The 22,773-nt window shown below is 37.6% G+C and overlaps 1 long non-coding RNA gene across 1 annotated transcript in view; it reads left to right on the forward strand.

The window, feature by feature from the left end:
• The window catches only part of LOC137757235 (uncharacterized), a 284,904-nt gene that overhangs the window by 220,509 nt on the left and 41,622 nt on the right, over nt 1-22,773 (forward strand). Inside the window, exon 4 of the long non-coding RNA XR_011072314.1 lies at nt 9,521-9,607. This is a non-coding gene — a long non-coding RNA (uncharacterized lncRNA). The remainder of the gene's footprint in view (nt 1-9,520; nt 9,608-22,773) is intronic.

Raw genomic sequence — 22,773 nt, forward strand, 5'->3', positions numbered from 1 at the left:
AGTCCTTTCCAACTTTAACATTCTCTGGTTCTTTAATCTTTTGGACTTGGGGGCAGAATGTAGACACATGGACATGAACACATGTTGAGATATGGTATTAAAAATAGAAACTACCTAGGATTTCAGATTTAGTTGGAGTTATGAATGAATTCTGTTTTGCTTATACCACAACACAGACTTCTCTCTGCTAGATTTCTGGTTTACCAATTCATATTTTCCAAGGAAAATGCATATATGTGAATAAGCGAGGCATTTGAAATGAATGTAGCATTTAATCACAGAAATTCAGAGTCACTCCAAACTGGAGATACCAACATTATCCATGTCCAGGGCAGGTACAGCTCAGATAATATTGCTCTCAGATTACATCCCAAGTCACAGCTGCATCACAGCACTATCCTGCAGGCATCCTGTTGATGCAAGGCCCCAGGATCCCACCTCCTTTCTGACATCTTCTCACTTAGTCTTTTTTTAAAATTTATTTTTAGCTGCGTTGGGTCTTTGTTGCTGTGCATGGGCTTTCTCTAGTTGCAGCGAGCGGGGATTACTCTTCGTTGTGGTGCGCGGGCTTCTCATTGCAGTGGTTTCTCTTGTTGTGGAGCGTGGGCTCTAGGCGCGTGGGCTTCAGTAGTTGTGGCATGTGGGCTCAGTAGTTGTGGCTCACGGGCTCTAGAGTGCAGGCTCAGTAGTTGTGGCGCACGGGCTTAGTTGCTCTGCAGCATGTGGGATCTTCCTGGACCAGGGCTCGAACTCATGTCCCCTGCATTGGCAGGCGGATTCTTAACCACTGTGCCACCAGGGAAGCCCTTCTCACTTAGTCTTTCCTGATCCCTTCCTAAGTTGGAAACACTTTCTTCCTTCTTTATGCTCCAATTCGCTTGCATTCAGTCTTGTGTTAAAATTAGCTGCATACAATTCTCTCTTGCTCAGTGGTTCTTAAGCTCCCTGAGAGAACATATCTGTCTCGTTTACTGTGTATTTCCCATGGTGCCTTGCACAAAGTAGGCACTCAATCGTTTTTGTTGAATAGTTCAACTCAGCTGAGAGAATACTGAAGTTAAAAACAACTACAAAAGTGTTGCGTTTTATCTCCTTTTAAGTTCCAATGCAAGGTTAGAGCTTGATAGAGGTACTGAGCTTGATAGTGGCAGAATGGCATCCAGTGAAGAACCTCACGTCTACTAAGGTATGGGAATCTTGGCAGCTCAGTCAAGATGAAAACAGATTCTTGCCTGGGGTTTTGGAAGGAGACTCCAAATGCCTTTGTAGTTACCCAAGGGATGACACTCACCTTTGGTTAGCCCAGTCACTGATCCGCTCTCCCATCCGGGGCTGTCTACATTCTCCCGTAGAGCCTGACTGTGGGTCATGCTAATATTTCCTCACATGATTCATTACTTGCTGACTAGATAGGCCTAAGCCTTTATGTTGCACAAAAAAAGTACTAGCCTGAATAAAGAATGAGACACTAAGTAAAAAAATCATCTAGTATAGAAATATTTAGTAGTAAAATATACTGTTCTCTGTCCTTTTTGCAAATCACATTCTTCTCAGTTAAAATCACTTTTATTTTTTCAATAGTTTCTTCCATAAATATAGTAATATATTTATACTGTTATTTCTTGATTAAATCAACTTTAATTATTGATGTTTTCCTGCTCTGAATATTGTGGATTTAACTTATTGAAACACTACTCAACTTTTCTTCCATTCTTTCTCCCAATGTTTGTTATTATATTATTAATTTTAGGTTTTCTGTTGTTACTTTTTTCATGTCTGCAATAATAGTATGTTTTACTTCTTGTTCCCTCAACTTTAGGTGTACTTCTTGAATCAATACTAAGTAAGACAATGATAATATTCAGTGGCCCTTTCAATGTGGTGGCTGTATCTTTCTATATTTTCTTCATTTTTTAAAAAAAATACTGACTTTTCTGTATTTTCTCTGTTCTCTTTCTGGAACCCCAATTGGTTGAACATTGAACTTTGTGGATTGATACTTTGTGACTCTTATCTTCTTTGTCACCTGTTTCATCTTTTAATTTTTCCATTCTATGTTCTAATTTTTTTTTAATCTTTCTGCCTGTTTATGAATTTTTGACTTTTGCATTAAAAAAAATTTAAGAGCTAGTTCTTACTGTGATCTATCCCATTTTTGTAGATTCTTGTTCTTGTTTTTAAGGTTACAATATCATTTAAAAACTCATGAGGAGTCTAATTAGAATTTAAGAAAAAGATTTCTTATGTTCCTTGCATTTCTACTATATTCTCCTGGGTCTGTGGCTCTGATTTTATCTTGATCTTTGTCTTTAATGCTGTTAGTCTTCCTCATATGTCTGGTAGTCCTTGATCATCTGTTCCTATTTTAGGCTAAATGTTTAGGTTGATTATTCCAGGTTGGGGTGCAAGTTTCCTTGACAGCTGCTCTATAGGTCCGTTTCTTTCCCCAGGATGACTCTTCCCTGAATTGAAGGCTCTTTGTATGTAGGTAGGGCTTATTATCTGCAGGATTTACATAAGGGTGGGTGGGTGAGAGACTGAGAAACCAGAGCTCACACTAGTACCCTATACTTTTCCCAGGCAGCTTACTCAATTCCTTTAGGTGCCTGCGCTGTTTTTCTCTCATAGGAGTGAACACTGGGTTGCCTTTTATTTTACATGCAGAGGTCCTGGGTGTGTTAGATGTATAAGCGTGTGTGTGTGTGTTCGTGTGTGTGTGCATGAGCTAGTACAGCTATTTTATTGAAGGACTTTCGATAACCCCCCTCTTTTCACTGTCCACCACTGTATCTGTTCACCCTGAGCTGGCAGTCTCTCCAAAGTTCTATTGGAAATTAGGCTCCACCCTTTGCTGTGGCCCTTTCTGCTGTTCTGTGCTGCAGCGTCCTGTGCTCCATTTCATGTAGCCATAGAATTCTATCTGCTTTCTGTCCCTAGGAGTTTACTAATTCATCTCTCTTGTTCTCTTTGCTGTGAAGGCTTCATTCTCTTGTGAATTTCTTTATTGTCTTTTTCATGGTCTCAGGAAAAAGCTAAAACAACCTGAGTTGTCAGCCCACTATCTTGAACTGGAACTCCTTTCCCATACTCTCGCTGTAGGTGCTGGTTCCCAGTTTGATGCGTACTTTAGCAAGCTTTTAAGGGAATTATTTTAGAGAAGAGTACTATCCTATAAGATTGTAAGAAATTATAACTTCTATATCCAGCAGAAGCAGAAAACTACCATACCTGAGGAACTTTAACTATATGATCCAATAATAACAGGCACATAGAGCTACTTATGTACCAGGGCCTGTTCTGAGTACTTTATATATATTAACTCATTCTTACAATAACAGTATAGGAAAAGTACTATAATTGTCCCCATTTTACAGATGAGGAAACTGAGGCACAGAAAGTTTAAGTAACTTTTCCAGGGTCACACAACTTATGAGTAAAAAAGCCAAGATTCAGAATTCATCTCCTGAGACTGAGCTCTTAAACTTTATGCTATATTGCCTCTCCTAATCATGTCATTAAAAATAATAAACCATGAGGATAGAATAAAGGTGGAGTATCAAATAATAACTGATGAAATTTGTCTTTAAAAAATAAAACATTTTCAAGAAGAGACAAAAAAGTGAATGTAATTCCATGGTGATGAGGAATACTGAATTACGGAATTCTGGCTACACAATTAAAAATACTGTCAATGGAAAGAAAATGGGGAGGCATGAAGAGAAGGTGGCATATTGCACTGTAAACTGTCTGATAAGGCTGGAAGATATCTGCGTAAATTGTGGATAGGAGATATATATAACTAAGGAGAATACAAAGGAATAGGACAAGAATTTCAAGACAGTCAAGGCCAAGGATTAGCTGAGTCTCACAAAAACCACTAGAGACAGCAGCAGCAATTTTTAGAGCTATTTTCAGAACAATATATAGATGAAAATTATAGGTCCATTGCTTGAGAATGAGGGTATCATGTTAAAAGAAAACACTGTACTTCCGCTTTTTTTCTGTCTATACCAAGAAGAATGACCTTTAATCTGGCAACAGTGAAAGATTGTTGCATTAAGAGGTCATTGACATCCAAGATAAGAGATGCTTAATGATAACTTAAATATTTTAGATTAATTCAAATTCCAGGCCCAGACAAATTACATTTTAGGCAATAAACAATCTTACTGATATGATCATAGTACTATCATACTGTTTGAGAAATTTTGGAGAACAGGGAAAAGAATTCAAAAGGTTAGAGAAAGATACATAAGATCCCAATTTTCAAAAAGGGGGAGATGATGGGTTATATTGTGTGTTTTAAATATTTACTCCCCTTTCCTGCAAGCACCTTTCATTTGGGCCCTTTTGTATAGGAAGATTATACTTCTAACCCCATCAATGTCAGGCTTGGCCATGTGTCTTGCTATGGCCAGTGGAACGTGAGAAGTGACACTAGCCACTTTCAAGCAAAATCTTTAAGAAACTCCATGTTTTCTGCCGTCATTGTTAAAATATGTTATCAATTATTTGAATGACCGTATAGATGTTATATTTCTCAAGTTTACATAACATCAGACCATTACATAAGATAATTTCTGGAAAAGAGATTCAATATGTTGGATGGCAAAATTAGAATTGAAAATGATATAATCTGTTGAAAAGATACAGAAACAAAGGTGACAGAATTTATAACTTGAAGTTATAAATAACTTCATATATAAGTATAACTTGAATAAATGTGTAACTTGAAATTGTATTTGTAAACATCAGTTGTATTGAATGAAGGAGACCTGCTTGTTGAAATTCAGGTAAAACCAAATAGTATGGATTGGTCCAAACCTCAAGTAACATCAGTTTGCTGGTGCCTCTATAAAAGTGAAGGTGATCTGAAGCTACATTAATAGAATGTTTAGTATCCAGATTATTAAGGGGGTTATTATGTATTAGTATTATGTCCAGTTATGGGTATTACCCTTTAATAGGAATATTGATAGAACCCAAGAGTGTTGAGGTCAGTTTGCTGGGGAGAATTGGGCAGGTATAGCAAGTATGTCTAAACCTAAAGCAGAGGATACCTGGCTTGATAAGAGAAAGGCTAGAAAAGGAGGAAAGGATACCAATTGCAGGTGTGTCCATACCTAAGGGAGGAAGCTGGCTAAACATTTATATATCACGATCTGCCTGGCTGCTTTAATGCACTTGATCAGACTTCTGCTTTCCTAATCAACCCCACACCCTGGTGATTTTAAACCATAAATACCTGGAAGAGAGTCACTGAATAAATGCATATCATGAAAGTGCTTTCTAATCCTGGACGAACATCAGGATCATTTGGGGAGCTTTTAAAAATGCAGATACCAAGACTCACCTCAGACCTACCGAAACATAATTTCTGGTGTTGGGCCCTGGGAATCTGTATTTTCATAAAACTCTGTTGATTCTAATGATCTAATGATTTGTGAGCCACTGTGTCTTGTAAAGTGGTAGGTGTTCCAGAGGAAAGGGTTGGGTTAGAGAACATTGGTGTATCAGCACGGGAGGCAAGTCTAGGTCAGTGGTTCCCAGATTTTGGTCTTCAGGGACCAGTACAACTCTTAAAGAAATAGGACTCATCAACATAGGATGGCTGACTTTCTAGTATAACAAACCAACCAACCAAGCAAACTATCTATTATCCTTATAGTTTCATTTAAAACAAAAATTTCAAAAGGACCTGGGCAGATCACGATATAGGAAGAAAGTACTACAGTCTTTTAGATTGAATGAACTTAGCCATTTTTCTCCTTTCAGCATAGACTGGTGACATTTTCTTCGCCTTGTAGTGCCATTTGGTATGTCAGCATTTGAGAAGCAACAGTGTAGGGTATGTATGGTTCCATATGATCTCTGGCAACATGCTGCTCCACTGCTAGGCAGGGTCAAATGGCGCATAGCTGGGTTAGGGACTCTACTTCTGACAGTGGTGGAGGGGAAGGCTCTGAAAAGAGAATATGGATGGTGCAGTAGGGTGCAGGGATGCTTTGGATGATATGGGATCTGTGAGCAGTTGTTTGGGAAACCAGCTCTCTAGCTGTAGAAGAAAAACTTGTGGGTACCTGAAAGCTGCATTAAAATGCATGAAGGGCTTTCATATATAATAACCCTTGTCATGCCAGAGGGCAGAGCTAGACCTATGGGAGGAAGCCACTGCAGACCCATTTCAGTTTAAAGTAAACAAAAGTTTTCTGATAATCAGACCTTTCCAATAGATGCTAACAAACTACACGGAGATGGGATTATCCCCTCCGGAAGAGCTCAAAACACGTCCGAGTAACAATTTGTTAGAAATGTGATAAATTAGGAGTTTGGGATTAACATATACACACTACTATATATAAAATAGGTAAACAGCAAATTCCTATTGTTTAGCACAGGGAACTATACTCAATATCTTGTAATAACCTATAATGGAAAAGAATCTGAAAAAGAATATATATATAACTGAATAAGTTTGCTGTACACTTGAAACTAATACAACATTGTAAATTAACTATACTTCAGGTAAAAAAAAAAAAAAAAGAAATGTGGAAAAAGTGTTCTGGACTAAGTTGGAAATTGGATTAAAATCACTGTTTTCGGGCCTTAATAACACCTGGAAAGCCTTTTAAACAAATACAGATTCCTGGACCTCTGCTTAGATGCATAGAAACAGAAACTCTCTGAATGGGACTAAGGAATCTGTATGTTTAATAGGTACCCCAGGAGACTGTAAGTTAAATTGCCTACTGCCGTGGAAAACAATTAGATGAAGTGAACTCCAACATCTGAGCATCTGTGATGAAAGATTCTATAAAATTCGTAAAGAGAACTTTTTTTTATGACATTAACATTTGAATATTCACTTAATATCAAATGTTTTATTATTGGTTATTTAAAAGTTACATCTGAAACAACTGGTTATCTGAACATCAACACAAAATGAAAGCACTGAACTGTTTTTAAAACATGGTTTGCTTTGAGCTTGAAAGAGGAATTAGCTTCACATGATGAAAAGGAGTTATGGACCTAATTATGAAATATGGATATGTAAAACTGCCAGAGATAACATGTTTGTGCCAAAATTTTTAATTTACAAGATTAGTGATTCATTCTTTCCAATCTCTAATAGCATATTGGTTTAAAATGTTTATTTCTGTGGAAGAAGACTTTAATTGGGACTTTTGTTATTTTGAAATAATTTTTCATTTTTGTGAATGTTTCATTTTGTTATAGCTTGAGTGACTGTCTTAGTAATAGCATTATCAAGGCAGAATGGAAGAGTGGCCCAAAGGTCCTCTAACTAGTTTTTAGAGTCTGTAGGCTGATCTAGACTGTTGTCTCTATTGAGATTCTATCCCAGTCTTGTCTGTATAGATGATCTAAAAGGCTTTCAACTGTTGACAAGAGGCTAGGCCTTGAATTACAGGCATAAGAAACAATTGAATATATAAACAATCAATCAACTGAATCAATTGAATAAATCAATTGAATCAATCAATTGAATAAATAAACATTGCTCAAAAATTTTTGAACCCCTGAGAAAATTTTTTCTAATATCCTTTGAGCCATTTAGTGCCTTAGAAATATATTCTCATAAACACATTTTCCTTCTCTTCTTTTAGCATCTAGGCTCTATTTGAATATTATTCATTTACATATTCAACAGAAACCTAGTGGGAGCTAACTTTATGCCAGGCACAAACAAGGCTAGATATTGGGTAAATAAGATCCCTGCTGTCATGAAGCTATGTTCTGATAAAGGGAAAGAGATAACAAACTTACAGGTAAATGTATACGAATTTCAGCTAGTGACAAGTGCTGTAAGGAAAATTAAATGGATCAGAGAACTGTTGGGGGACTCTTCTTTAGATGGGGTAGTTTGGAAGAGGAGGTGATATTTGAGCCAAGACCTGAGCAGTTGTGAGAGAAGAGCTTCAGGGAGAGACAATAGCCAGTGAAAAGGCCCTGAGGTCAGAATAAGCTGGGGAATTGCGAGGTCAGTGTAGTACCATTGTAATGAGAGCTTGGGGGGAAAAAAGGAGGTTAAAAAAAAAAAAGGCAAGGGTAAGATAATGCAGAATCTCACACGCCCGTGATAGGAATTTGAATTTATTCTAAGTGCGATAAATTCTGATCAGGCAGTGATATACCTTTGTATTTTACAAAGATAACTCAGACTCTGTGTAGAGATCACCACAATCAGTTAAGAGTGGAATGAGGAAGACCAGCTAGAAGGCTGCTGCTTTAGTTCAGTTTAGAGATGATGACTGCTTGTTAGAATAAAGCTTTTGACTGAGGGAATGTATGTGAAAATCACATATATTCCCCTTTCAACAGACATTCTCAATCAAGGTCACATATGTGACTCTTACAAGAATCATGTGATTCTTGAATTTGTATTCAGCCTTAATGTTCACATGTCCAGCAAATGTCATTAGTTTCATTTCTCCCTGCTCTTAGCTTACTACCGCCTTCAGTTGAGAATCACTAGGGTAGATGATGGAGCAGGACAACTTGGTGTTTATCAGGCCAAATGTTATACATCCCAGTTAAAATCTAGAGACCAACACTCAGTTATTTCTGCCATTTCCCTTTTTCTTCCCACAGGCTTCTTTCCCCAGTTTCTACCTCTTAATTTTCTGTCCTCAGAGGAACACAGGCTCCCAACTTCTCCCCTCCTCATCTGTCTACTCTAAAAGACACACAGATCTTAATTTTTATGCTGTTGTTTTTAGGGATTTATTTTTTGTATATAGAGGAATACAGAGATGAATATAAATAAAAATGTAGAAAACTCCTCAATTTATTCCACCAAAGTAAGGGAAGGTGAACAAGCTACCTTTTCTTTTCATTAAATCATAAGTACAGGGGAGGGGGTGAGACACATTTTCAAACTTTTTTTTAAAGGGGAAGTAATATGGGACTTCCTTGGTGGCACAGTGGTTAAGAATCTGCCTGCCAGTGCAGAGGACATGGGTTCGAGCCCTGGTCCGGGAAGATCCCACATGCCACAGAGCAACTAAGCCTGCGTGCCACAACTACTGAGCTTGCGCTCTAGAGCCCGTGAACCACAATTACTGAGCCCATGTGCCACAACTACTGAAGCCCACGTGCCTAGAGCCCATGCTCTGCAACAAGAGAAGCCACCACAATGAGAAGCCTGTGCACTGCAACGAAGAGTAGCCCTCACTCGCTGCAACTAGAGAAAGCCTGTGCGCAGCAACGAAGACCCAACGCAGCCAAAAAATAAATAAATAAAAATTTAAAAAATTTTAAAAAAAGGAAGTAATATGTTGACATGGCTGTTGATAAGAATATAATAAAATCTAACATTTACTGAGTGACTGTTATGTGCCAAGCATTGCTGTCCAGGGTTTTACTGTACTGATTCTCTTATTGTTATCCCTCTTCATAGATGAGGAAACTGAGGTACGTAGCTATTAAGTAATTGGCTCAAGGTCCCATAGAGAGTGAGGGGCCAACCCAGGATTTAAAGCCAGCCTTTTCTCTTCTCTAGGCTATGCTGCCTCTCCAGGTGAGAGGACTTGGGAATCTGTAGAGAAAGGAGCCTTTGCAGGTGTGGCGCTGAAGAACCATTCACCAGGTACGTGCCCTGCCTTCCTGACTCCCAATGTGGCCCTAACTCCTCCTCCAGACGTTCTGTGCTTAATCTACCTTTTACCTCTGGGCCTTGCTTTCAGAGCCCCACTTTACCTCAATCTACCCTTCACTTAGATCTTTACTGATAAGTATCTTTTTAAGTATGTGGTTGCCAAAATTAAAAGAAATATTCCCCCTTTTCTTATCACTGAATTTCTGACTTGCTTTACCAGCAGCTGTCTGCTTCTCTGTGGGTGCTCTCCTTATGTCTGAAGCAGGGACCAGGAGATCAGAGCTCCCTAAGCTACAGGGACACAAAGCTTTCCTCTCTGTGGTTTGTCCACTTGGGTGTTGAGACATTCATTTATCAGCTTGTCACTCTCACAGGTATACTCTTGGTCACAGCAGGCTCCAGGAGATTACTTGTCTCGCTACTGAATTTCCTTTATATGTTTGTTTTTAAGTATGTATGAAATTATAGTCTTGAGCTTTCCTTTTTCATACACAAACTAATCATTATGAAACCCAATAATGATCCCTGAGGGAAAAACCACATGGAGTGAAAGGGCTCAGACGTGGAGTGAGGGTGTTGGACAACAGACATCATTCCGGGACCCGTGGACACAATTCTTTCCGGGGGTTCGGTGCACTACATTTTTATGACTTGAAGCTATTTTTCAGCATATTACACCATAGTTTCCATGAAGCACAACTGTGTGTTGTAATGTCCATTTTGCATGCTCCATATCATTCTTGAGCCTGAAATTGCAAAGTTTGAACATCATGTATTATTGATCTATGTTTTTGACTTAAACACAGGAGAGGGGAAAGCTTAAAGGACCAGAAAATTCAGAAACACTCCATGAGATAAAGGGACTGATTTTCTATAATCTCTTTGACAAAAATGCTCTAACAGTTTATTCTTATGGGTGATGTGACTACAAGATGGTTAACTTGATTATTTGCTTTTGAATGTAAGAAAGGAGTCTGAGGGAGAAGTTCCTTTTAAATTTGAGATTTAAATATAATTTCTCTTCCAAAAAATAGAAGATGGGTATACCCCAGCATTTTACTTTTGAGAGAGAAAGATTTTGGCATTCAGTTTTAAAGGTAGAGCAGTCCTGTTCTTGGGCCAAAATCAGAACAAGGAATGTTCTGGCATCTTTGCCTCTCAGAAAAGGGGGGGAAATATCACTTTTTATCTTCTAGCAAAATCTGTTCTTAAGAAAGACTCAAGTAGTTGTTTACACTAAAGTGAAAATGACTGAACACCGCTTAAAACACCATCTCTCTCTCCCAAAGGAAGTTGTAGTTTCACAAGGATCAAATCTTCAGGTGAAAGAGTGGAATTCTCTCAATTATTGATTTATGTATTTGTTTGTCTGTTTGCTTCTTTCTTAAAGTTTACTTTGTACGTTGTTCCAAAAGGGAGATTTAAGACCATGCCTCATGCGATAAAAAAAAATTAAAAACAAATAATTGAGAACATTAGGATGACTCTAATATTGGGGATTTGGGGTTTTAGGGAAACATGGAAAGAACTCTTTATTTTGTTGTTGTTGTTAGAAATTCTTATTTTTCTCTTGAAATCTTACTGGGGCAGGGGTTGGGTGGAGTCATCAACTCCCTTATAGCAGACCAGCTTTTCAGCACATGGGAGATAATTTTTGGTGAAAAGTTAGGGTTTTTTAATCTCTCAGCTTGCTTGGGGCATTTAGTACAGTTTACTATTCTAGGGTTAGTTCTTTGATAGCCTTCTCGTTGGTTATTTATTAACCTCCCTTTAAAGTACAACTTAATCATTCAAGAAATGTACAAAGTTCAGTTAATGTTTCTATTGTTCCTAATTATGATAACACATAAGACCACTGTATAACTTGAAATGCCTCCTAAAGCATAAAATTCCTATATGAAACAATTAGCCTGTGGGGCACTGGCTCAATATCAGCATTATACAGGGGAATCCTGCAGTAACAGGAAAATGCTGCCACATCAATGGTATGTTTATATATCATCTGTGTTTCAAATAGTCTATGTGCTTCAATCCTAACTTCCACCACCTCCTCCTGCCCCTGTTGCTTTCCTTATAAGGACAGGATGTCAAAGGAGATAGAATGAATACTCCCGTAGGGGAATCCAGAAAGAAGAAAGCAGTAGATCTCCTGCTTTCTAGAGATATGTCTGTTTTGCAATTCATCGAGGATGATGATTGCTTAGGATCCAGAATTCAAACTGAATACGGGGGTTCAGTTTTTATCCCCATTTGTAGTAGTGGAAAAAGGAGCCCTAGGAGACTTGAGTAAGTTTAGGTGCTGCATTTACCAAGCAGAAAGAGATTGTGGTTCTCTTACCAGTCCTCCTAGAACCTAGAACAGTTCCTACATATGTATGTGTTCAGTAAACACTTGTAAGGTGAATGTACAACGAAGTCTTCCTTCTGAGAGCTCGTTTCTAAGCGTCAACGTAATAGGAACTCTGAGGTACTTTTCAGGAACAGGAAATCCTTCAATTCCTACCCTGTTGATTGACTGAAAATGAACCAGCTCCTGCTCATTATACTGTGTTGGTCAAGGGTGCTTAGCCCTGGAATCAAGTTGCTTAGATTCAACGGGTACCTTCACCATTTGCTAGCTGTGTAAACGTGGGAACGTTGCAGAGCTATTATGGGGCTGAATTTCCTCAACTATGAAAGGGGTGGTTAGGAGAAGGAACTGATGTATGAAGTGCACAGTACTAGATACCCTTTGCCTGATAAATATTGGCCAGCAGCCACAGTAGAGTAGCCCTAACCCTGGGAAAGCTCAAATCCTATGTGCTAAAAGGAAGACTCTTTTTGGCTAGAAATAATAGGAACTTCCAGGAGTTAAAGACAGATTCACAGCTGCCTGTGGCTTTTCAAGTTATGTAATAATTAAAAGATCATTGTAAACGACTGCTTTCCAGAAAGAAGTAGGTAGCTATCAAAAGGTTTTGAGTCAGGAATAAATATTGGTGGATTTCTTTCTTTAAAGAGATTTTTAGAATTATTTCCAATAAAATAAAGAAAGTTTATGGATCTAAAAAATAAAAATAATGTTTAAAAGCCTTAAAGATGAGATTTTGCTTGGAAGTTATTTTTCTTTAACGAACATGCCATTCATTCAACAAATATTTATTAAGCAACTACTATATCTAAAGCACTGTATTAGGTGCTAGTGAGAAAAAGTAAAAAAAGGTATGGTGCCTGTTCTTAATGAGTTTAGAGAATCTAAATATTTAGATAAGCAATGCCTTCAAAATCATTATCCTGAGATCCTATGCATTTATTCCAATATTGCTGCTATTGCCTTCAACACCTTCAAACAACTTTTGGGCAAGTGCCTTCAGAGTCAATGCCCAAGCCCCACAAAAACAGCAGTGGCGTCTTTACTTTTTGGAAGGACCAATATTCAGCTGACATTAAAATACCCCAAATCTCCTTTATTGGTTGGTTAATGTCACAGCTCAGAAACCCCCAAGTGCCCACTCATCCCCACCACTACAGTTTCCCCTACTGGACCCTCTAGAAGGACTCACAATCCTGCTACTAAAGAGTTAATACTTGGATCTTGGGCAAAGCCATCTAGTACCTTGCTTCAGTGACATCTATTCTGATTGATCTGTGTCCTGCCATACCTATTGCTGAATATTTAAAATATCACCCCTAATTTAGAATGTCACACTGCATTACCCCTAATCCTTTTGTCACATCCAATATTTTTCTACCCAGTGCACCCAGGACCCCATCTCCTACTCTAGATTAGTTTTAGCTATTGATGAAGATCAAATCTAACTTTAAAGGGCAACCCTTGGCTATCTTTAAAGACATTTGTTTTTAAAATAAAGGAACAGAGTAAAGTCAAGTCCAAAAGAAAGGTCCTAAGATTGTTCTGAACAAAGGCAAACATCATCAAGGTTTGTCTGGAGAGTCCCAAGGTGACTGCTCAGAGGGGATAACATTCATTTCCTATGTAAATTCTGATGCTTTTATGAACAAAAAGAGTAATATCAGGCCAGTTCCTTTATAGTCACATCTTGCATATTAGATGAATGTCTCCTTTTAGAGAAGTTGTGTTTAAAAGTCATAAAACCTCACTTAGGAGCATTATTAGAACCTAGCATATTTCTTCCAGCTAACAAAATGTTAGCATAAAGGGATATGATAGGCATTTTGGAATTCCTAATAACCAGGTATAAAAATAAAATAACAGTGAATATTTTTTCCAGTGACAATATGATTCAGAATCATTCAAAATTGTGTAGTGTGGCACAATCCTAGGGGAGAGAAAAGTTTTTGTTTCAGGGAATGTGTGAATTCAGAAACATGTATTGTTATAAAATATGCTTCTTTTTAAGAGGAGAATTTGTATGAGGGGATCTGAATTTATTTTTACTTTGTTAAGAGACACTCACAAAGCAAAAATCCCAATTGGCAAAACAAAATAAAACAAAAAGGACTTTGTGAAGATAAAATTATTTAATGATTGGTGGGACACAATTTTGAAAGGAACGAATATCTGATACTTGTGCCAACAACAATTTACTTTAGGTCCCATATCCTAGAAAGTTGATAAATGGTGCTTAATTAAAAGTTCTGCTGGTTCAGCTGTTAAATCACCGTATGAAAATCAGTAGATTTTTTTTCCATAATGACAGCAGATTTTATAGATAGCATTAATTCATTCTATATCATTGACCATTGAACTGAGGTTTATTTGTTGAATGAATGTACAAAGAACTGATCAGAGGTAAGAATAATACATCTTTTTGGATATTTTCTTAGGGCTTTATTTAAAGATAATAATTTTTAAAAATTTCTTGCAAAAATAATTACAAATGGATAGAAACTTTTTACAAATGAGATAAAGATTACCTGCAGTTCCTACCAACTGTAAGTAACCACCATTAGGATTTTTGTGTGACTTGATACACATTTTCTGTACATGTGTATGGTAGGTATGTGTATATGTGTATGTATATGTGATTTACAAAAATGATCATATGCACAACTTTTTCTTTTACGTAATATATTGTGATATCTATCCATGTAAGCCATTAAATAGTGTTCTACAGAATTTTTAGTGACTGCATAATATTCTAGTTTATGTATATATCATAATTTATTTCACTAATCTGTTATTGGGTGTTTAGGTTTCTTTTAATCCTTTAGCTATTATGTTGTAGAGACTTTTGGCCATTCCAAGAATTTAAAATCATTTTTGTGCTATTATTGCCTTGGACAGTTTAGTTAAGCCTGTGAATCCCTTCTCAGAATAAATTTTTTTTTGCATAAAAATATAGGGTTACAGAAGAAACCATTATATTGAAAGTGTTATCAAAATATTTTTTAAAATTTGTGATATATGTGCCTCATTATAAACATATTAAATAACAAGATCTAATGGCACATCTAATAACAACAATAATTTTAACTAGTGATAAACATAAATGAGTTTTGAGATACCTAAAGCAATTAGAATAATAGTAGCTGCTGTGTTCCATTTACTTCATTGTGATTTGTTGCTTACCTTAGTAATATAAGGAAATGCTCAATTTCAGTTAAAGGTTAATAATAATAAAGATGTGAGGGACTTCCCTGGTGGTCCAGTGGTATAGAATCAGCCTTCCAGTGCAGGGGACGTGGGTTTGATCCCTGGTTGGGGAACTAAGATCCCACATGGGGAGGGGCAACTGAGCCCATGCGCCACAACTACTGAGCTCACACGCCTCAACGAGAGAGCTCGTGTGCCGCAAACTACAGAGCCCATGCGCTCACAACTAGAGAGGAATACCCGCACACCACAGCTAGAGAGAAGCCTGCGAGCTGCAACCACAGATCCCGCATGCGTCAATGAGGATCCCACGTGCGTGCCGCAACTAAGACTCGATGCAGCCAAAAAAAAGAAAGAAAGAAAAAAAAATTAAAAAAAAATAAAAATGTGAAATGTGTTCCTTCCAGACTCATAGATAGCTTGCATTTTATCCATTAACCTTCATAGCCACAGACCTCAGATTAAGAACTTTACTGAACATTATCAGATTAACTTGAAAGCATCGAAACTAGTAATAAGGGAGTTTTGTATGTTCCCCAAAGAATATCAATATGAACTTAAAATAACAAAATGGTACTAAACTTGGTGAAACCAATGGAGGTTGAGAATCATAATCTGTAACACAAATAGACCAGGATGATGAGTAATGGTGGAAGAAACCTAGGAGGAGTTGTGGGAAGCTAATTATGAGTAGGGTTTCAAAGGAATGGAAGAGCAGAGAAAAACCCTGCTATTTAAGGCTTCTAATGAAAAGACAACGTGTTATTGAAAAGGGGAGAGTGAACTTTTAGCTTAGTGAAACCAAATATCCTAGCCTCAACAACCAATGACTACAAAATATTATCTTATTTCCTCTAAATACCCAAGTGATATGAACTCCAGTCTCACAGACCAACCCGATCGCCTGAAATCGGCCCCTCCCGCAAAGTTTGCACTGACCTTTCCTCCCTTCCCAAGGCTGCTGTCTTGAGGATGTGCAGGATGGAGCAGGTCTTCGTGTTTTTCCATTTGGGCTTTCTACAAAGCCACTACACATTGCCTCTGTTGTCAGTCACCCTCATGAGGTTGATGTGAAGATGTTTTTACTATCTCTCTGACTTGGTGTTGGCAGTGGGGAGAGTCTTCTCTGTGCCCTTAGCTACTCAGTTCCAAGCAAAAACCAGTTCTTCTCCTAATTCCACAAGCAGAGACCAGGCTGCAAGTTCCCACAAAACTTCACCCAGCGTGGGATGTGGACCGGATCATGTTGGGAAGTACTACATAGAATAACTTACATCCAGGACAAAGCCTGTAGGACCAGCCCTGCCTCAGGGCAGCTAAAGGGGTTTCTCACTCTCTAGCTCAGTTTGGGAGTGTTTAAGTACTCCCAAGAGGCCCCAGAGAGGAGAGAATTTTTCTTTTCTCCAGTGCCAGTCCTACTCCCCATAGTTTCTACATTTCCAGTCCAGACCCCTCCTGGGATTGACAGTGAAAACACCATATGAGGAAGATCCCAGCTATAACCACAGAGGTTGGCCAATAATTTATTAGTTCAGCATCTATATATTCTGGGTTATTTAGTACTAAACAACATCATGAGTAGGAATTCCAAAGTCCAGCCTGTTTCTTTTTTCATTTTCTCCTGTAGCATTCAGTGACGTTCATATCTGCATATATATATACATTTTTTAAAAAATTATTTATTTATTTATTTTTGGCTGCATTGGATCTTTGTTGCTGTGCGCGGGCTTTTTCTAGTTGCAGTGAGCGGGGGCTACTCTTCATTGCGGTGCATGGGCTTCTCATTGAGGTGGCTTCTCTCGTTGTGGAGCACAGGCTCTAGGCGCACAGGCTTCAGTAGTTGTGGCACGGGGGCTCAGTAGTTGTGGCTCGCAGGCTGTAGAGCGCAGGCTCAGTAGTTGTGGCACACGGGGCTTAGTTGCTCCGTGGCATGTGGGATCTTCCTAGACCAGGCCGCAAACCCATGTCCCCTGCATTGGCAGGTGGATTCTTAACCACTGCACCACCAGGGAAGTCCCTGTGTATACTTTTTATGTCTTTAAATTAAGTCTTCTGCAAACAACTGCTGTGACAAGGACAAACACACCTTCATGTCTTTTACCCCTTTTCTAATTGCATGGTTTGTTTTTTTACTGTTTGGTTTTAAGAGTTCTTTATACATCCTATATAGTAGGCCTTTGTCGCATATGTAGTTTGAAGATATTTTCTTCCAGTCTGTCTTTTTATTCTTTTTATGGTCTTTTGCAGAGAAAAAGTTTTCCTTTTGGTGAAACGACAGTTTATTGATTTTCCCTTTTATGGGTTGTCCTTTTGGTGTCAAGTCTAAGAACTCTTTGCTTAGATCTCAATCCCAAAGAATTTCTCCTGTTTTTTCCTACTAGTTGGAAGGTAACATAGTTTTACATTTTACATTTAAGGCCATGATCCTTTTTGGGTTAATTTTTGTATAAGACATTTAGGTTGAGGTTCCTACTTATTTATTTTCTTTCTTTCTTCCTCCCTCCCTGCCTCCCTCCCTCCCTTCCTTCCTTTCTTCCTTTCTTCCTTCCTTCTCCAGTTGCTCCAGCACCGTTCATTGAAAAGGCTATTCTTCCTCCATTAAACCGCTTTTGCACCTTTGTCAAAAGTCAGTCAAGTATATTTGTATGGGTGTATTTCTAGGTTTTTGATTCTGTTCCATTGATCTATATGTCTGTCCCTCCACCAGTACCCCACAATTTTGATTACTGTAGCTACACAATAAATCTTAAAATTGGGTAGACTGATTTCTCCTCCATTACTCTTCTTAAAAAATTTTTTTAAAGCTATTCTAATTCCTTTGCCTTTCCACATAAATTTTAGGAAGAATAATCTTGCCTACATCTACAAAAATTCTGGCTAGGATTTTGATAGGAATTGGATTAAACCTATGTATTAATTTAAGGAGAATTAACATCTTTACTTTGTTGAGTCTTCCAGTCCAGAGACATGATATGTCTTTACATTATTTAAATCTTTTTTGATTTCTTTCATTAGCATTTTGTAGCATTCAGCATACAAATCCTGTACAAATTTTGTTAGGTTTACACCTAAGTATTTTCGGTTTTTTTTGATTGATTGTAATTGGTATTTTTAATTTTTTAAATTTTTTAATTTTTTAAAAATTTTTGGCTGTGTTGGGTCTTCGTTTCTGTGCGAGGGCTTTCTCTAGTTGCGGCAAGCGGGGGCCACTCTTAATCGCGGTGCGCGGGCCTTTCACTGTCGCGGCCTCTCTTGTTGCGGAGCACAGGCTCCAGACGCGCAGGCTCAGTAGTTGTGGCTCACGGGCCTAGTTGCTCCGCGGCATGTGGGATCTTCCCAGACCAGGGCTCGAACCCGTGTCCCCTGCATTGGCAGGCAGATTCTCAACCACTGTGCCACCAGGGAAGCCCTGGTATTTTTAATTTTGATGTTCATTACTAGTATATAGAAGTGGAATTGATTTTTGTATATTTATTTTGTATTCCATACCCTTGCTGAACTGACATAGTATTACTAGAAGTTTTGTTGTAGATTCCTTGGGGTTTTTCTGTGTAGACAATCATGTCATCTGCAAATAGATCTGTTTTTTTCTTTCTGATCAGTATGCCTTTTATTTCCTTTCCTTGCTTTATTGCAATATCTAGAACTTCCAGTAGTATGTTGAATAAGAATGTAGGTGTCTTTGTCTTGTTTCTGATCTTTGGGGGAAAGCATTTCGTCTTTCATTATTAACTGTAATATTAGCTTTATCAAGTTGAGGAAGTTTCCCTCTATTTCTAGTTTTCTGAAAGTTTTTATCATGAATGAGTGTGGGATTTTGTCAAATGCTTTTTCTTATTAAGTGATATAATCATGGATTATAGGCAATATTTTAAGTCAAAATATAGCTCCTGGAAACTTTGTAGAATACTTTATGGTGTTATTTTCTTATATACTCAAATAGGGAAGGCCTAATATCCCATGAAATAAAAGAGAATTTTAGATCTTGGAATTTTCATTTGCCTTCTGTGAATTGCAAAATAAACAGATTTATGAAGAGGGGATGATTAAGCTATTAAACAAATATATATTAGGTACCTACTGTGTCCCAGACACAGTTCTAGTCAATAGAGAAGACAGACAAGGTTTCTGCAATCTTGGAGTTCATATTCTGGGGAAGGTAGTGAGGAGGAATGAAAATAAAGGGATAAAAATCAAGAAAAAAACCCAGGTTGTATTAGGCATTTTGATGAGAATAAAATGGGGTTATGTGTTACAGAGACACAGGGAGAATGTTTTATATTTGGTGTTAGAAGATGCTGTTAAACTGAGAAGCCCAGGAAATTATATCCATAATCCAAGAAAAAGTCTTGTGCTTACATTGCTCTAGTTTGCTCTGTCCTCCTCCGACCTCCTTCTGGCCAAATCCTTAAAGCCACAGCACAGTCCCACATTCTTGGTAAATCCTTCTGGGATACTCCTGCCAGGAAGAAGAAAGTGCACCTGATGTAACAGCCACTGTAAGTACTAGACTGGAGGATGATCTGATTGGCCCAGTGCAAGAAGGTTTGGAGAGTAGAAGAAACCACAAGCAGAAAGGCCAGATGAGGAAATTAAGCTAAATATATACTATCTCAAATATATTCCCAGAAGTTACAGTTAAAATTAAATCCTTGCTCACAACGAAATACTGTACAGCAAAGGTTCTCAAACTTTTTGGTCTGAGGACCTTTATGCCCTTAAATATTACTGAGGACTCTATAGAGCTTTTGATTATATAGATTATAGATATTCATATTTACCATATTATTATACAAAACTGAAAAATTTTTAAAATACTTATATGTATTCATTAAAAATAATACTAAACTCATTGCATGCTAACACAAATAACATATTTTTGTTAAAAAATCTCTTTATTTTCCCCAAACAAAAAATTAGTGAGAATAGAGGCCTCGTTTTACATTTTGCAATCTCTTTAACAATTGGTTATGAGAAAATAGCTGATTTATCATCTCTACTTCTCCAGTGATCTATTGGTATATGTTTTATTTAAAGAAATCCCAGCCTCACATAGGTAATTTCATTGTTATTTTTAGATAAATGTGGATATTCTTCTTTGATACTACATTAAAACTTGACAAGTGGTAGTTTCGTAAAGGTTAGTTGTAACGTGGATTCTGAAATCATATCAGCAAACTTTTCATATTCTGTTACAATAAAATCCGTTGGTCTTACATGAACTTTGAGTGGATCTTTTACCCAGGCATGACTTTGTATCGTGCATTGGTTATTTGAAAAATATTGCTATACTTAATTATGCTGATCCTCCAAATGTTTGTATATTTCCTCATATAGTGTTTTTTAAAAAATCACAAATAGTAAAGTCGTTAGATATTGGGAAGCTGTCAAGTTTGTGGTGGTAGATATGTTTTCCAAAATTCTAATTTTGGTTTGAAAGCTCAAGTTTTGTCATTGTCATCAAAGACTGCCTGTCATTTTCCTTGAAGTTGCAGGCTCACTTCATTTATTTTTAAGAAAATGTTTGTCAAATGCCCAGTTCTCAATAACCATAGTTTTCCTGTCATTCTTTCAAGTAAAAATAGTGTTCTGTGATAAAAGTGACTAGTTTAGTTTGCAACTCAAACAAATTTCTTTACCTCATGAGTTCTTTTCATCCATTGTACTTTGGGATGCAGTAGAGGTCCTTTATGCATACTTTAAATTATATCACACAGAATATTAAAAGAAGTGCTCAAGGGTTGAGAGTGACCATGTCCCTGGGATGCCTTTTTTGAGAAATCTCCTCAGGGAAAGGTCTGCTCAGTTTATTCCTGAAAGAGTGGAGCTAGGCATCACAGTATATACTCTGCCAGACTATTAATAACCCACTTTTAAGGGTTGTTTACCCACAGCTCCTTGCCAAGCGGTATGTAGTTAGGAAAGGAAGAGAGCGAGACAGAGAGACAGACAGATTATATGTAATTAATATGAATTAATTATGTTAAGGGCCCTCTTTCTGAGAAAGGGGAGTAGAGGGGAAACTAACATTTATTGTGGATCTACTGTATTTCAGGCACTATATAGGCACTTTACACATGTTCTTTCATTTAATCCTCAGAATAAACCTATGAGGTAAGTGTTATACCTATTTTATAGATGAGGAAACTGAGACCTGTAAGGATACTAAATAATTAATCCAAGGCCATGCAGCTAGTAAGTGATGTTACGTAGGACACGCCAAAGTTGTTGGCATGACTGACAAAAATTGATATCTCTGAAATCCTTCTCTCTCACTGAATCCACTGAAGACCCTGCTCTCTCTCTTCCTAGGAGGCTGTCAGTGTCTATTACAAAGGTTCTAAAGTCACTTTCTTTTGGGGCCTCTGGCTGGCCCTATTTGTTGCCTAATGAACAATTCTCTCTCCCCTTTCTTCCTTGCTGTCTCTCATAGCAGAGGCTAAAAATGCTAAATACTGGTTTTCCCTTCCTCCTTTGTTGTTAATGGCATGGACCTGTGACTCAGTCCTGGCTAATGGAACCTGAGGAGAAGTTTGCTTGGAGACTTTTGAGGAGGGTTTGCCTCCTTAGCACAAAGATATGTAAGAGGAGTCTCTACCCTTCCTATCCTTCCTGCTTTGGACATTGATTTGTGAAGACGTGATGCTTGGAGCTGTGGCAGCCATCTTGTGACTATAAAAATTTCCTCATGCTTTTTTTTTTTTTTTTTTTTTTTTTGGCTGTGCTGTGCGGCTTGCAGGATCTTAGTTCCCTGACCAGGGATTGAACCCAGACCCTTGGCAGTGAAAGCCTGGAATCCTAACCACTGGACTGCCAGGGAATTCCCTCCTCATGCTTTTTATTCTCACATGGTAAAAGACACCATCAGGCACACTGGAACATACTATAATTAATCTCTTTTATTGATCTGTGAAGTACAGGCTATGTAAATAAAATGACCATGGTAAAAATATAATTTTTTTATGCAAACATTTTTGAGGAGAAAGGGACTTTTGAGATTATCTTGATTATCCACTCTTCATTTTACAGAAAAAAGAAACCCAGAGCAATTAAAGGTTGTTCCCGAAGTGATAGAGCAATTAAAGGCTGTTCCTGGAGTTATAGAGCTGGCTAGAAGACTATATCCAACGTTAGTTCCATAAGACATTCCTTGATGAATAAGACATCACTCATACGTAGCTACACCATTGAAACTATTTGTGACTAGTAAGTGACCATCTGAAATGATTCAACTTGTTTGGCTCATTTTTGTTTCTAAATAGTTCTGAACTTAGTTGGCTATTTAATGATATTATCTGGCATTCTTTTCTACTGAGAGTCTTCCTTGAGTTTAATAAGTTATTTGAAATAAAAGTACCATGATTTCAGTTATTCTGCAGAAGAGAAACCCAACACATTTTCTGTGATGCCCTTGCCCAGTATCATTTATCAGAGATAGAAGAGTTGTATCACTTCCCAGTGCCATTATATATAAATTGCATGCTTCACTAAAGGAGATTATAGTTAATTTCATTCACAGCGTATATTTTCAGTGCTAAATTAAGCAGTATTAGGTCATTATGAATGACCTGAAGGTCACTTTGTCTTCTCTAGTCTGTTA

This window comes from Eschrichtius robustus, chromosome 2 (genome assembly GCF_028021215.1).
Source record: "Eschrichtius robustus isolate mEscRob2 chromosome 2, mEscRob2.pri, whole genome shotgun sequence".
NCBI classification, from domain to species: Eukaryota; Metazoa; Chordata; class Mammalia; order Artiodactyla; family Eschrichtiidae; genus Eschrichtius; species Eschrichtius robustus.